The sequence below is a fragment of the Dasypus novemcinctus genome, chromosome 1 (genome assembly GCF_030445035.2).
Source record: "Dasypus novemcinctus isolate mDasNov1 chromosome 1, mDasNov1.1.hap2, whole genome shotgun sequence".
Classification (NCBI taxonomy): Eukaryota; Metazoa; Chordata; class Mammalia; order Cingulata; family Dasypodidae; genus Dasypus; species Dasypus novemcinctus.
In genome coordinates this window covers 40,659,481-40,676,326 of record NC_080673.1, presented here as the reverse complement: position 1 = coordinate 40,676,326, position 16,846 = coordinate 40,659,481, and the positions used below count along the sequence as shown (strand labels likewise).

At 33.4% G+C, this 16,846-nt stretch overlaps 1 protein-coding gene across 4 annotated transcripts in view; it reads right to left on the bottom strand.

Moving 5' to 3' along the window:
• FBXW7 (F-box and WD repeat domain containing 7) overlaps positions 1-16,846 on the bottom strand; it is a 239,613-nt gene that overhangs the window by 149,743 nt on the left and 73,024 nt on the right. For 2 of the 4 annotated variants that reach the window (XM_058281351.2, XM_058281448.2), the window contains exon 2: positions 12,491-12,538. The exons of the other annotated variants lie outside the window; for them this stretch is intronic. The gene's annotated coding sequence lies outside the window, so the exon portion shown is untranslated. The remainder of the gene's footprint in view (positions 1-12,490; positions 12,539-16,846) is intronic. 4 annotated transcript variants of the gene reach the window in all.

Here is a 16,846-nt window from a genome sequence, read left to right as displayed (position 1 = left end):
ATTGTGTTAGTTCTCACAATTTGCCGTGATTTCTCCAAATACACTCTTTCAAAAAAAAAAAGTAAAATTAAATAAAAAATTAGAAGTAAATAAGGAGCACAAATCATTAAATACAAAAGATGCAAGAGAAAATCATCTCCCAAAACTGGTTCTTTGCCGTATAAAATATCTAATAAACACCCAGCAAACTGAAAGAAAAAGAAAACAGAAACTGTAAATATCATGAAACAGAAAATATCACCACTATTCCTACAGACAGTTAAAAAATAATACCAAAAAAATGATTAAGAAAAATAAAGCTGGTTCAACATTCAAGAATCAATTAATGTGGGAAGCAGATGTGGTTCAATTGACTGGGTTCCTGTCTACCATATGGGAGGCCCTGGGTTCACTTCCCAGGGCTTTCCTGTGAAGGCAAGCGTTCCATGACCATGGAGAGCTGATGGCCCGCGCCTGTGGGGAGTTGGCGCAGCAAGATGATACAACAAAGGGAAACAAGCAGACACAGAAGAATGTACCGCGAATGGACACAGAGAGCAAAGAGCAAGCAAGCGGCAAGGGAGGGGGATAAATAAATCTTTTTAAAAAATCAATTAATGCAATCCATCAGATCAATAGATTAAAGAAGAAAAATTATATGAGCATATAATGAGATGCAAAAATAGCATATGACAAAACCTAGCACCCATTTATGATTTATTAATTTTTAAAACTCTCAGCAAACTAAGAAAAGAGAATTTCACCACGTTAATAAAGAAGATCTACCAAAAAAACCTACAGCTATCTACCGTCCCAAAAAAATTAGGAAAAAGAAAAGGATATCCCTTCTTACCACATCTATTCAACATCATATTTAAATCCTAGCTATTGCAATGAGAGGGAAAAAAAATAAAAGGCATACAGACTGGGAAGGAAGAAATAAAATTGTTTTTGTTTACAAATGATATGATTGTCTATATAGAAAACCACAAAGAAACTATTAAAAAAAAAAAATTCCCGAAATTTATAAGCAATTATAAAGGTTGCAGGATACAAAGTTAATAGAGAAAAGTCAATTGTGGGAAATAGATGTGGCTCAAGCAATTGGGCTACCACCTACCATACAGGAGGTCCAGGGTTTGATATCCAGGGCCTCCTGATGAACACAAACTGGCCCGTGGGGTGAGCTAGCCCATGTGGAGTACTGCTCCACACAAGGAGTGCTGCACTGCACAGGAGCATTGGCCCACACAGAGAGCTGACGCAGAAAGATGACACAACAAAAAGAGGCACAAAGGAGAGACAATAAGAGATGCAGCAGACCAGGAAACTGAGGTGGTGCAAGAGAATGATCGCCTCTCTCCCATTCTGGAAGGTCCCAGGATCAGTTCCCAGAGCTGTCTAATGAGAGAACAGACACAGAAGAACACAGCAAATGGACAGAGAGAGCAGACAATGGAGAGAGGGGGGAGAAATTTTTTTTTTTTAAAAAGTCAATTGCTTTCCTATATACAATCTGGAATACTACCATCTGGAACTGGAATCTGAAAAACATAAACACCATTTACATTAACACCAAAAAAATGGAAATATGACTTTATATGAGAAAAATTGCAAAACTCTCATGAAAAATCAAAGTCCTACATAAATGGAGAGATATTCCTTGTCCATAGATAGGAAAATACATTATTAGTAAGACGTCAATTCTGCCAAACTTATCTATGTAGTCAATGCAATTCAAACAAATTCCCAGCAAGTTATTTTAAATAAACTAACAAACTGATTCTAAAATGTATATGAAAAGGCAGATGACTCAGAATGGCCAAAGCAATACTGAGGAAGAACAAAGTCTGAGGATTGACCATACCAGACTTCAAGAATTACATGCTACGGTGACCAAGACAGTGTGGTATTGGCAAACAGATCAATGGAACAGACTAAAGAATCCAGAAGCAGACAAACAAAAATACAGTCAATTCATCTCTGTCCAGGGAGCAAAGGGAAGTCAGTGGAAAAAGGATAGTCTTTTCAACAAATAGTGGTGGAACAACTGACAGCCACAAGACGAAAAAAAAAAAAGGTAGACAGAGACCTTATACCTGCCACAAAAATTAAGTCAAAATGAATAAGACCAAAATATAATACATAAAACTATACAATATCTATAAGAAAACAGAGGAGAAAATATAGGCAAATACCACAGGCACGATCCATGACAGGAAAAAAAACTGATAAATTCAACTTCATTAAAATTAAAAACTTCTACTCTACAAAAGATACTGTTAAGAGAAATAGAATGAAAACACAAGGCACAGACAGGGAGAAAATATGTGCAAAGCACCTATATGAGAAAGGACTAGTATCTAAAATAAGCAAGCAAACTTTAAAACTCAACAATAAGAAAACCTAATTACAAAATGTGCAAAAGATCTGAATAGATACCTCATCAAAGATATATAAATGGTAATAAGCATTTGAAGAGATGTTCAACATCCTATGTCATTATGGAATTGCAAATTAAAACAACAATGAGATACAACTACACACCTATTACAATGGCTAAAATCACAAGTGAACACTGAAAAGTACAAAATGGCATTTTTGCGCTAATTCAGCCCTAAATAGGCCACACATATCTTCTTAATGACCACATTTGACATGTAACATAGGAAGTAATTCTCTCAACTATATCTTTTCCACAGTTTTTATCACAATTGAAAACTTAATACTATCACTTCCTTTTCCACTGCAATATGTCCATGGAAGGTACAACACAAACACTAAAACATCAATGTGAAAAGCAATACTATACTTCCAATGGGCACTCAAATGATTGTTAATCAAAGGACATGATTTTAAATCTAATAGAAGAATATCAATGGTCTTAACTCTATTAAATTTCATTAAAAATTTTGGTTGTTTAGCCTTTTGGTTGTTTAGCCTTTTGGTTGTTTAGCTTTTTAGTTGTTTGGCCTTTTGGTTGTTTCATTAAATTTCATTAAAAATTTTTAATTTCATTAAATTTCATTAAAAATTTTTAATTTCATTAAAAATTCATTAAATTTCATTAAAAATTTTGGTTGTTTAGCCTTTTGGTTGTTTAGCCTTTTGGTTGTTTAGCTTTTTGGTTGTTTGGCCTTTTGGTTGTTTAAAATTAAAACAGAATATTGTCACGTAATATGAAAGGTAAGAACAAAACACTCAATACCCCTAGTAAAAACACATCTATTACACTTAACATTATAACCTCTTATCCTTACACACCATTTTCTTCCTCCCAGTAATGAAATTTGGACCACATTATAAGCCAGTATATCGTAGATATCCCTTCAACTGATATAATTATCACAAAATAAGGAACTAAAAATTTATACCACATACCTAATAAAACAGAAGAAAATTACATTTTCCATATGTCTATTTATAACAACATCTAAATATTACTGACTACAAGTAACCATTACAAGATTAAAATCATTAAGATCCTCAAAATCTATTCTCACTTTCAAAAGAAAGATTTAAAAAGGGAACTCTATTAACACTCTTACTCTAAAAGGAATTGGATTATTAAGGTATGAAGGACGTAATTGCCCATGGTAAACTAAACTATTAAGAATGGTCTCTCCCTTCTCTAATTCAAAAATCTAAATATGAATTTCCAAGATTAATATCTACAAACATATTATCTGTAGCTAACATTTTCATAATAACACATGAGATTCTAAACAAAAGATTTTGCTTTAAACAATTAGCTGAGAAATTAGAAGCAAAAATAAAAATTGTTTCCTTTGGGATTTGGCTTTCAAACACCAATACTTTATAGTCCTTTGATAATTAAAATCTTGTCACAGACCCAGACTATCAAAAAGTGCTTATTTTAAAATAATTTTTTTATGTAACATGGCATCAAATGAACAAGAAATAAAATAAAAAATAAAGTAGATTCCCCCCAAATTAAAAATTTTTGTACTTCAAAGGATAACATCAAAAAAGTAAAAAAGACAATCCACAGTTTGGGAGAAAATATTTGTAAATCATGTATCTGATGCAGGACTACTTTCCAGAATACATAAAGAATTCTTAAAATTCAAACAATACAAACCAAAAATGTGTGAAAGATTAATCAGACATTTCTCCAAAGAAGATATATGAATGGCCTTAAAATGTTCAACATCATTAGTTTCTGGAGGAAATGCAAATCAAAACCAGAATGTGAGACTTCCAGGAAGATGTTGGACTAAAAAGACTGGCTTCTCCTCCAGAAAAATAGCTACAGGACAGGCTAAAATAGCCTAGAAAAAGATATCCAAGGTTTAGGACACCAGGCAAAGGCTGAACACCGCCCAGAGGAAAGAGACAAAGGAAGGAAATTGACTACAGAACTGTGAGTTGAAACCAGCAGCACCCTTCCCCACACTAAAGACACTTTAGAATTCTCAGGCCTATGGCCTGCGACGACAGACATATTAGGGCTCCGTGGATCTACCACCACAGGAAAGGGAAGAGAGAGTGATACAGCCTAAGCTTCTGACCCACAAATTTGGTCTGCTGTGTCCCAACAGCCCTTCCAGGCCAGGTGGAATATTGTTTGCCTCAGGAAGCAAAAGAGGCTAAAGATATATGACCCTCCCAATCTCCTTCTCTACTAACCAGGAATGAATGTTGAGGACTTACAGGGGAGTGGAAATATCTCCTAGCCCGGAAAAGGGATGGGGCTTCCAGAGACGGCTGGAGAACTGTCTGAAGAAAGTTTGAATTACAAGGCCGTTGGCCTTGAGGCAGGAAGCTCTATCATACTGATCTGATCTGTGTTGCAACAAATACTCTACAACCAGGCATTGAACTGAAAGCTGCCAAAGAGCGCCATTTGCTGGCAAACTAAAAGCGCAAGCAAGAAAATTAAAAATAAGTAGGAGAGGCTTTTTCTGGCCTCTATAGCTTCCCACCCCAAGGCCCTAGAAAGCAAGTCTACAACCAATTACTGTGTCCAGTGCCTAGCTGAGCAAGTAGCAGGAACAAGCCTAACAATCCAGGTAAAGCCAAGAATCAAAGAGCAGTGTTAACACACAGCCTCCTGTCACTAAATCCCTACAAAAGAGAAAGAAAATGAGTATCTGTGTAAACTACATCCTAATCAGATGCCTAGACATCAGCAAGTTTATGAGCCATACTAAGAAAAGAGAAGACATAACCCAAGAAAAGGAATATATCAAAGCCCCAGAAGAGACACAAGATTTAAGAGAGCTAATCAGTGAGATGCACACAAATATCTAAAATCAAATTAATGATCTGAAAGATGATATGATTAAAGAGATAAATGACATCAAGACGACACTGAAAGAGTGCAAAGAAGAATTTGAAATCCTGAACAGCAAAGTAAAAGAGAGCTCATGAGAATGAAAGACAAAATAGGTGAGATAAAAAACACGTTAGAGGCATAAACAGCAGACTCAAAAGATAGAAGAAAGGATACGTGATACAGAAAACAGAACAGCTGACATTGGAGAAAAGAATAGAAAAATTGAGCCATGGGCTCACAGAGTTGAATGACAACACAAAATACAACAACATACATGTCATGGGAATACCAAAAAAAGAAGAGAAGGGAAAAGGAGCAGAAAGAGTATCTGAGGAAATAATAGCTGAAAACTTCCCAACTGTCACAAGGAAATGAATTTACATGTATAAGAAGCACACCATACCACAATCAAAATAAATCCAAATAGACCTACTCCAGGACACATACTACTCAGAATACCCTATCTCAAAGATAAATAGAAAATTCTCAGAGCAGCAAGGGAAAAAACAAACCATCACATACAAGGGAAACCCAATAAGACTTAGCACGGATTTCTCTTCAGAAACCACAGAGGTGAGTAGACAGTGGTATGGCACAATTAGGATACTAAAAGAGAAAAACTGCCAGCCAAGGATTCTTTATCCAGCAAAACTGTCCTTCAAATATGAGAGTATAAAATATTAACAAACAAACAGAAACTAAGAGAGTTTGCAAAAAAGAATCCAACTTTGCAGGAAATATTAAAAGAAACCTTAGAACCTGAAATAAATGGACAGAAGAGAGAGGCTTGGAGGAAAGTATAGAAGAAAGAACAGTAGAAAGGATAACCCAAAGAGTAAAATGACAGACAAAAATATGATATAACATATGAAAACCAAAGAATAAAATTGTGGAAGTAAGTAGTGCAATTACAGTAATATCACTGAAAGTGAATGGATTAAATTCCCCAATCAAAAGATACAAGCTGACAAAATGGATAAAAAACATGAGGAAAACCATATGCTGCTTACAAGAAACTCACCTCAGACCCAGAGATAAAAAAAAAAGGCTGAAAGAGAAAGGATGGAAAAAGATATACCATACATATAGTAACCAAAAAAGAGCAGGGGTAGCTATACTATTATCAGACAAAATCGACTTTAAATTCAAAATATTATAAGAGATACAGAAGGCCATTATATATTAATAAAAGGGGCTATCCACCAGAAAGATAACAGTCATAAATATCTATGCACCTAACTGAGGTGCATAGATACATGAGACAAACTCTGGCAAAACTGAAGGGAAAAATAGACATCTCTACAATAATCGTTGGAGACTTCAACGCTCCATTCACATCATTACAACAACTAGACAAAAGATCAACAAGGAAACAGAGAACTTGAACAATATGATAAACAAGTTAGACCTAACAGACATATACAGAACACTGCATCCAAACTGAAGAAGTTATACACTCTTCTCAAGTGCCCATGGATATTTTCCCAGGATAGAACACACGTTAGGGTACAATGCAGCTCCCAATAATTATAAAAAGACTGAAATTATACAAAGCACCTTCTCAGATCATAATGGAAAGAAACTGGAAATCAATAACAGACAGGAAAAAAGTAAATTTGCAAATGTGTGTGTGATTATCATCCTAAATAATCAGTGGGTCAAAGAAAACCTGCAAGTGAAATCAGTAAATATATTGAGACAAATGAAAACAAGAACACAACTTATCAATACTTATGGGATACAGTGAAGGCAATCTTGAGAAGGAAATTTATAGCCCTAAATGCCTACATTAAAAAAGAAGAAAGAGCTAAACACAAAGATTTAAATGAACAACCCAGAGAAACCAGAAAAAGAACAGCAAAACAATCCCAAAGCAAGCAGAAGGAAAGAAATAATAAAGATTAGAGCACAAATAAATGAAATTGAAACCCCCAAAGAAAAAAGAAAAATCAACAAAACCAAAAGCTGGTTCTTTGAGAAAATCAATAAAATTGACAAATCCTAACAAAGAAAACAAGAGAGAAGATGCAAATAAATACAATCAGAAATGAAAGGAGGGAAGTTATGATAGAAATAAAAAGGATCATAAGAGGATATTACAAGAAACTGTATGCCGACAAGCTAAACAACCTAGATGAAATGGACAAATTTCTAGAAATGCACAAATAACCTACACTGATGCTAAAAGAAATAGAAGGACTTAACAAACCAAATTTACAGACATTGAATCCATCATCAAAAATTTCCCAGAAAAGTCTAAGCATTTCAAAAATAATTAACACCAACCCTGTTTAAATTCTTCCAAAAAACTGAAAGGGAGGGAAAACTATCCAACACATTTTATGAGGACAACATCACCCTAATACCAAAGCCAGACAAAGATGCTACAAGAAAAGAAAATTACAGACCAATCTCTCTAACGAACATAAATGCAAAAATCCTCAACAAAATACTTGCAAATCAAATCTAACAGCATATCAAAAGACTTAAACATCACGACCAAGTGGGATTTATTCAGGGTATGCAATGCTGGTTCAACATGAAAAAATCAATCAATGTAATTCACCATATTAACAAAGTGAAGGGAAATAACCACATGACCATCTCAATCCAGAAAGGGCATTAAACAAAATCCAGCATCCTTTCTTGATAAAACACTTTCTTGATAAAACCACTTCAAAAGATAGGAATAGAAGGAAGTTTCCTTAATATGACTAAAGGCATATATGAAAAACCCACAGCCAACATCGTACTCAACAGGGAAAGGTTGAAAGCTTTCCCTCTAAGATCGGGAAGAAGACAAGGAAGCCCATTGTATCAGTCAGCCAAAGGGGTACTGATGGTTTTTACAAAGGGTATTTATTTGGGGTAGGAGCTTACAAATACCAGGTCATAAAGCATAAGTTACTTCCCTCACCAGTCTATTTGCATGTGTTGGAGCAAGATGGCTGCTGAAATCTACGAGGGTTCAGGCTTCTTGGGTTCCTCCCTTCCAGGGTCTTGCTTTTCTCTGGGTTCAAGGTTCCTTTCTTCCTGGGGCTTGCTTCTCTTTCCTCTGTGTGCTTAATTCCCAGGGTGCCAGCTTAAGACTTCAGCATCAAAGTCCAACATCAAAACTCCAACGTTAAGACCTCCTAAACTCTTTCCTTTGCCATGCCTTTTATCTGTGAGTCCCTACCCACCAAGGGGTGGGGATTCAAAGCCCTAATGACATGGCCCAATCAAAAGTGCTAATCATAACTTAACCATACCCAGGTACAGACCAGATTACAAACATAATCTAATATCTATTTCTGGAGTTTATAACCATATCAAACTGCTATGCCCACTGTCACCACTGTTATTCAATATTGAACTACAAGTTCTAGCTATGGCAATTAGACAAGAAAAAAAAAAATAAAGGCATTCAATAGAAAAAGAGGAAATAAAACTCTCACTGTTTGTGGATGACATGATCCTGTACTTAGAAAATTCTTAAGTATCCATGACAAAGCTACATGAGCTAATAAATGAATTTGGAAAAATGACAGGATACAAGATCAACATGCAAAAACCAGTAATGTTTTTGTACACTAGTACTGAACAATTTGAGGAGGAAATCAGGGGGAAAATACCATTTACAATAGCAAGAAAAAGACTCAAATACCTAGGAATTAATTTAATCAAAGAAGTACAGAAACTACAAAACAATGCTAAAAGAAATTTTAAAAGACCTAAACAAATGGAAAGACATTTTGTGTTTGATTGGAAGAATAAATATCATGAAAATGTCAATCTTATCCCAACTGATTTACAGACAATGCAATATCAATCAAAATCCCAACAGCTTACTTTACAGAATTAGAAAATTCATTTAGAAAGGCAAGTGCACACAAATAGCCAAAAGCATTCTAAAACAGAAGAGCAACATGGGAAGAATTTCACTGCTGACCTTGAACATATTACAAAGCTACAGTGATAGAAACAGCATGGTACTGGCATAAAGATAGACACATTGATCAGTATAGAATAGAACTGAGAATTCAGAAATAAACCCTCACCTATCCAGTCAACTGGTTTCTAACAAACCTACCAAGTTAATTTTAACAGGACGAAACAGTCTCTTCAACACACGGTGCTGGGAGAAATGGATATCTATAACCAAAAGAATGAAAGAGGACCCCAATCTCACTCCCTATAAAATAATCAAGTCAACATGGATCAAAGACCTAAATAAAAAACCAGGACCATAAAACTACTAGAAGAAAATATAAGGAAACATCTTCAAGACCTTATACTAGGTGGTGGTTTCTTGGATCTTACACCCAAAGCACATGCAACATAAGAAAAAATAGATAAATGGGACCTCCTCAAAATTAAACACTTTTGCACCTCAGGACTTGTCAAACGGGTGACAAAGCAGCCAATTCAATGGGAGAAAATATTTGAAAATCACATATTCAGTAAGGATTTAATATCCAGGATATATAAAGAGATGCTACAACTCGACAATAAAAAGACAAATGACTCAATTAAAAAATGGGCAAAAGAACTGAATAAGACATTTATCCAAAGAAGAAATAGAAATGGCAAAAAAATACATGAATAAATGCTCAACATCACTAATGATTAGGAAAATGCAAATCAAAACTACAATGAGTATCATTTCAGACCTATCAGAATGGCTACTATTAAAAAGACAGAGAACTACAAGTGTTGGAGAGGATGTGGAGAGATAGGAATGCTTATTCACGGTTGGTAGGAATGCAGAATGGTACAGTCACTGTGGAGGACTGTGTGGCAGTTCCTAAAGAAATTAAATATAGACTTGCCATGTGACCCTGCAATACCACTATTGGGTATATACCCAGAAGAACTGAGAGCAGTGACATAAACAGACATCTGCACACCAATGTTCATAGTGGCATTATTCATGACTGCCAAAAAATGGAAACAAACCAGGTGTCCATCAACTGATGAATGGATAAACAAACTGTGGTATATTCACACAATGGGATATTATGCAGCTGTAGAAAGAAAAGAAGTCGTAAAGCATATGACAACATGGATGAACCTGAAGACATTATGTTGAATAAAGCAAGCTAGACATAAAAGGACAAACACTGTATGATCATGTTACTATGAACCAAATATATTGTGTAACACATTATGTAATTCAAAAAAAGAAATTCATATGTACCCAGTATCTGAGAAATTCATGTTTTTATTCAACTGTTTTCTCTTTATTTTTTAATTGTTTATATTCTCAATTATTAAATGTACAAAATAAAGTTAAAAACAAAAATAATTTTTAAAGAAAAAAAAATCCGAATAAGCTACCACTTCACACCCACAATGATAGCTGAAATACAAAAGACTGATAACAGTAAGTGTCAATGAGGATGGTAAAGAAACTGGAACCCTATGCATTGCTGGTGGGTTGTAAAGTGATGCAGCCATTTTGACAATTCCTCAAAAAGTTAAACACAGAGTTACCATATCACTTAGCAATTCCATTCCTGTATGCATAGACCCAAGAGAAATGAAAACTTGTCTACACAAAAAACTCAGACAAGAATGCTCATAGTAGGAACATTCCTAATAGCAAAAAATGGAAATAACCAAACATCCATCAACTGCTGAATGATTTACAAAAAGTGATATATCCAAAGAATAGAATTTTATTCATCCATAAAAGTGAATGAGGTGCTGATATGTGCTACAACATGCATGAACCTTGAAAACATTATGGTAAGTCAAAGAAGGCAGACACAAAAGCCCTCATATTATGCAATCCTATTTATACAAAATGTCCAGAAAAGGCAAATCCATAGAAAGAAAAAGTAGATTAATGGTTGCCTAGAGTTGGGAGTGTTGGAAACAAATGGAAAGTAACTACTAATAGTTACGTGTGAGTTTTGGTTTTGGTTTTGTTTGTGGGGGAAATGTGAGTGTAGTAAAATTAGGTAATAGAGATGATTGCACAACTCTGTGAAAATACTAAAAACCACTGAAATGTATATTTTAAAGGGATGAATTTTCTGGTATATGACATATAGCTCAATAAAGCTATGAAAAACTAAAAACAAATAAATTTTCAAGGATGTAATATATACAACAATACAAAGATGCATTGCTTCCCTAAAGACTAACTCAAATATATGCATTAATAAGGAAAAACCAACAGTAAGCTCTTTTCTAATGTACCTCCGGAAATCAGTTACTTTCTTAATGAATATGTAGTAAATAGAATTGTATAATTGTTGCATATTTAAGCAACCACTATGATTACTATAGAATTTCAGAAACATCATTTGGTTGAGTACTATTTCAAATATATTAAAAGAATAAAAAAAGAAACCAATGTTTATCATTAAATATTTTTTCACGTACCTAGGAAATCTCCTTTAACTAATCAAATAAATGTATTCATCCTTTAAAATCTTTGATTAACTATATTAAAAACAACCACCAAAAAACTATATTAGAACGCTTGTTTATCCAATGCCTTAATACTTCCCCTCCACTTTTGAAGTATATTTAATAACTTTAAATTCTTTCACACTTAACCAAAGCTTTGTTTTATATAGTCACCATAGCACATAAGTCTAAAACACTATGTATAAAGCACAACTGAGATTGATTCTCCTATCTTAATTCAAAATAAAAAGATAAAAAGCTTTATCTAGTGAAATCATTTGTTTATGAAATTTTTAACTACAGAAACCTGCCAATTTTTCCATATTTTAATACTGGAACAAAGGAATGAGAGTATTCCAGATAAAGAACACAGCACAGAAGCTGATCAGAGTAATAGTCTTCATGTTGACATGTTGTAGCAAACAAAGACCTAATCAGGTCAAGTCATGGATAGCTAAAGAAATTTATACTAGTTTTGGCTGCTTATAGAACTTTTTTTTTTTTTAATTTCAAGGAGAAAAGTCACATTTCATTCAAAAAGTATTACCATTCCTGCCCACAAAGACCATTTCTTTCATTAAACTCTTAATACTTAGGGTGTACACCAGAAGAATTTTCTGGATACAATTTGTAAAAAGGATCAGAAGGGTATCAAAATAGTTATAGAGAAGAAATTCCAGTAATTGGGTAAAAAGTAAAAGAAATGTAAATTAGTTTCGTAATTTACATTGTAAATTGTAAACATCATAAATGTAACATACAAGTAAACTTAAGTAACAAGAAATATATTTAACATAGAGAATACGTACTCACCAAATATTTAGATAGTCTTTTAAAAATCCCAATGATGGCTGAAACCTCCTAAACAATAAAAAATAAATAAATAAGAGATACATTTTCAACTTCAGAAGTTACACATACACTGTAAAATCTGCTCACAAATCCCATTTGATATGAGGGTAATTTGTTTTTGTGTTACACTTTAAAACCCAAAACACACGCTGAAACTTGGGGACTTGGCAAATATAAGACAAATCTTTCTAAAATAATTATATAACAGAAACTCCATATTAAATATATGAAAAAGCTAATGAATTATCAAGACATTGGCAGAACTTACTAGACTACAGAATGAGATCTATAATATATCAGATGAAAAAATTGAAACAATAGCATGCTAACAATGTCTTAGGAGAAAAACAAAAATTCCTATTTAACATTTTTCCTGGCAATCAATATACAATGTATTGCTCCACATTTTGTTATCTAGTTACCACCTTTTAAAAAGCACCTAGACCAACTAAAGAGTGTATAGCGTTAAGGTTCAGCTAATGAAGTAGAAAGATATTTTACAGAGTAAGCATTCATTTTATTTTTATTAAAAAATTAACACGGGAGAACTTAAAAATCCATCCTATATTGCTACTAAAAAGTTAAAGTATTACACAAAATAAAAAGAAATGAGCAAACTGGTAAGTGAATTTTACTATTTGCAAAAGTTAGCTGTAAATAATTTAAAATAAACTTATAATACATATACCTTGAGTCAAGTTTCAAGCCAAAATACACTTTTTTAAAAGTTCAAAAACTCAAGAATAAATGCGCTAAATAATATTCATAGAGCCCTTACTGCTTGCCAGGCACTTTGCTAAGCAACTGAAAAAAAAAATTATATATATTTTAACCACCTCATGTATTCCATATTTTACAGATAAGCAAATAAAGCCTTAAAAAGATTATGTCATCTGCTTACATATAGCAGCATGTATATAACCGAAGGTCTTTATGACTACCATACTATGACTCCTCAAAAACCAAACAAAATTTTTTAAAAAACCAAAAAACTAAATCATGGCATATTATGAAATAAAACTGCCTTTTTTAGTGTCAAGAACAACTGTTGTTAAATTCCTATTAAAGAACCACAAGAATAAAAATCATGCATCTTAACAGTTACTGGCAGAAATGTTAATGTAGCGGAAATTATAATATCACATATAAAAGTTAAATAGAAAATGTTTTCTTGTGAGCAACCCACACCAATAGGTTTTCTATAACTTACTACCGTTAAAATCAAAAGCAGCCAAATGAAATACATCCATCCACAGACCTGGAAAATGCAGTAAAAAGAGGTATATTACAAAGACCTCAAAATTTAAAACAACAAGACTGTAAGAAGATGACAGGAAAATACTGTACCTTTGAGGTATGGAAATTTTCTCTAACAGGATACAAAATACACTAACCATAAAGGCACATCTCCAACAAAGGACTCATATCTAAATATGTAAAAACCAATTTCAATCACCAAGAAAAAGATGACCCAACTTTTAAGATGAACTAAAGACCAAAGGAAAACTTCACAAAACGTAATTTCAAAAATCCAATAAACATGAAAAGTCTCTCAACACCACTAGTCAGATTAACACCGCATGAAATACTATTATCTGTTAAAATGGGTACATTTTAATCTAAAAACAAGACAATACCAAGTACAGAATGTACAGCAATCAGCATTTTAATATACTGCAGTTGGAAAATATAAATTGGTAAAACCAATATGGAAAACTGTTTGACAGTATCTACTAAAGCTGAAAATACACATAACCCATAATTAAGCTATATGCCATTCCTGGGTATATCCTCAACAGAAAGGTCTATGTATGAGCACACCAAAAAAAAATTATCATAGCAGCAATTGTTTCTAAGAGCTCAAAACTGTTAATGGATAATCCAATATCCATTGATAGTAGAATGGAGAAATAAATTGCAGCATGTTCATACAAAAGAAACCTAAACCTAAGTAAAAATGTACTTAAAAAGGACAGGGAAAGAGGGTATAGGTCAGAGGTTGAGTGCCTGCTTCCCATGTATGAGGTCCCAGATTCAATTCCCAGTACCATCTTTTAAAAAAAAGACAAAGATAGCAAAAGAAAGCAGCAAAGCAACATCTTTCATTTACATATACAAATATGCTAAAAAATACACGAGGAAATCCAATCTAGTAATAAAAAAAATTAACAATACTTTAAAACCAAGCAGGGATTATGGCAAGAATACAAGACTGGTTCAACATTTTAAAAATTAAACAACAGAACAGACCATACTAATCATATAAACATAAAAACCACATGATTGTTTCAATAGTTGCAGAAATGTTATTGGACAAAATTCAACATATATTCTTGATTAAAAGGGGGAAAAAGCTTACTACAATAGAAATAATAGGAAATGTCCTTAACCTGATAAATAACTAATATTATATTTAATTACAAAAGTCTAAAAACTACCCATCTAAAATTAGGAACAAGGCAAAGAAGTTTTCTCTTGCCACTTCTACTCAGCATTGTATTTGAAGTCCCAGGAAGTAAAATTAGGAATGAAAAAATAAGGCATATAGATTGGAAAAGAAGAAATAAAAGTCATAGTACATAGGCATGTTGATAGGCATGCCTATTTACACAGAAAATCTGAAGGAATCTACAAAAAAAGATCTTAAACTAATAAATTATGTTAACAAAGTTGAGGAATATAAGGTCAATATACAAAAATCAATTGTATTTCTATATGCTAGCAACAAGAAAGTGTATCAAAAAATTTTAGATTTACAACAGTATCAAAAAATGAAATACTTATAGATCTGTAAAATATGTGCAATATCAGTATACTGAAAACTACAAACACTGATGAAATAACCAAATACAAACTAAATAAATGGAAAGATACATCATGTTCATAAATTGAACAGCTCAATGCTCTTGTCAATTCTCCTCAGATAAACAGAGTAAACACAATCTAAATAAAAATCTCAGCAGAATTTTTGGTACATACCAACAAACTGAAAAGTTTTTGTGATAGTCAACATTTATTGTTTGAAGTTGCTAAATTTGGGGGTAATTTGTTACACAGCAATAGATAACTAACACAGTTGCTTTAAGCTAGTAAGGTCTGGGGAAGTTTATATACAGCAATATATGATCACAACAGACCCTCAATAATTTTTTCCCTTGTGGTCCTTTAATAGAAAACAGTGCCTCTCCCCTGTTCTATACTAGGTACAAAAAAGTGTTACTATCATGAAAACAACTTGAAAGTAATCATATAAATTATCATCATTTAACAGCTTAAAGAATGGTCACTTGCATTAATAAACTGTTACAGTAACCAAACATTAGCCAAAGTAACTAGGAGTCTTAATAAAACTTATATTAAAGTTTGAGAGCAAAATTCAGAATTAATTTTTATTCTTTCTTTTGGATCAAATGAGATTTTTTAAAAATTGTTTTATTTAAACCAAAGGCTTTGGGATAGAAGAAACAAAAATGGAAGTACACTTCAATCTTCATCTCAAGAATCTTATTTTTTCCCAAATTCAAATCAGGCAAACTTAGCAAAATATTTATTGAGTACTATTAAGGATAAGATTTTGTGTCAGGTGTTGCCAAATAGCAAGAGATCATTTGTGACTCAAAAGGAGCTTATAGATATACAAATAAATATAACCAAGGAGAGAATTTAGAATAAGGCCGTAAAGTAGGGTTCCATGGTTATGGTTATATATCTGAGGACTGGGGACCTAATTCTGGAGATCTGTGGGAACTCTGGGAGGTTTCAGCATGACTGTCTTCTGGTCAAGACACATTTAGAAAAACTAACCTATATCCAAAAGTAGGTTAGACTGGGAAGGGATGGGACTTCAAATCACTAAATGTTTAGTGTGAAAAGGGATGTGAGAGAGAATCCTGTTTACCTTCTCATTCTCTAGATGACACTTGAGGCCCAGAGATGCTGTAAAAAGGGCAAGGAGATGGTGTGCAGGAAAGAGAACATGGGCTTCAATATCACAGAGCTCAGTTCAAAGGCAGACTTTGCTCTTCTCTAGCTGAACAATTCAGGAAAGCTACTTATCTGAGGCCACATCCTTGTTCATGATAGGAGCCCACAGGTATTGTATAAATTAAATATTGTCAATTAAATGAGAAATGGTATAATTTAGTGTTGTCCTCTTCTTTTGAGGAAAGAACTTAAAAAGGACTTTGTGTGAGGGAGGGATTCAGTGACGGTGTTGCTGACACTGGCAACATACACTGGGAAAATAGGTCTGTGAAGCAAGCCCAGATAGTCACTTTTTTTTTTTTTTTTTAAGAGCAGTGGGTTTACAGAACAATC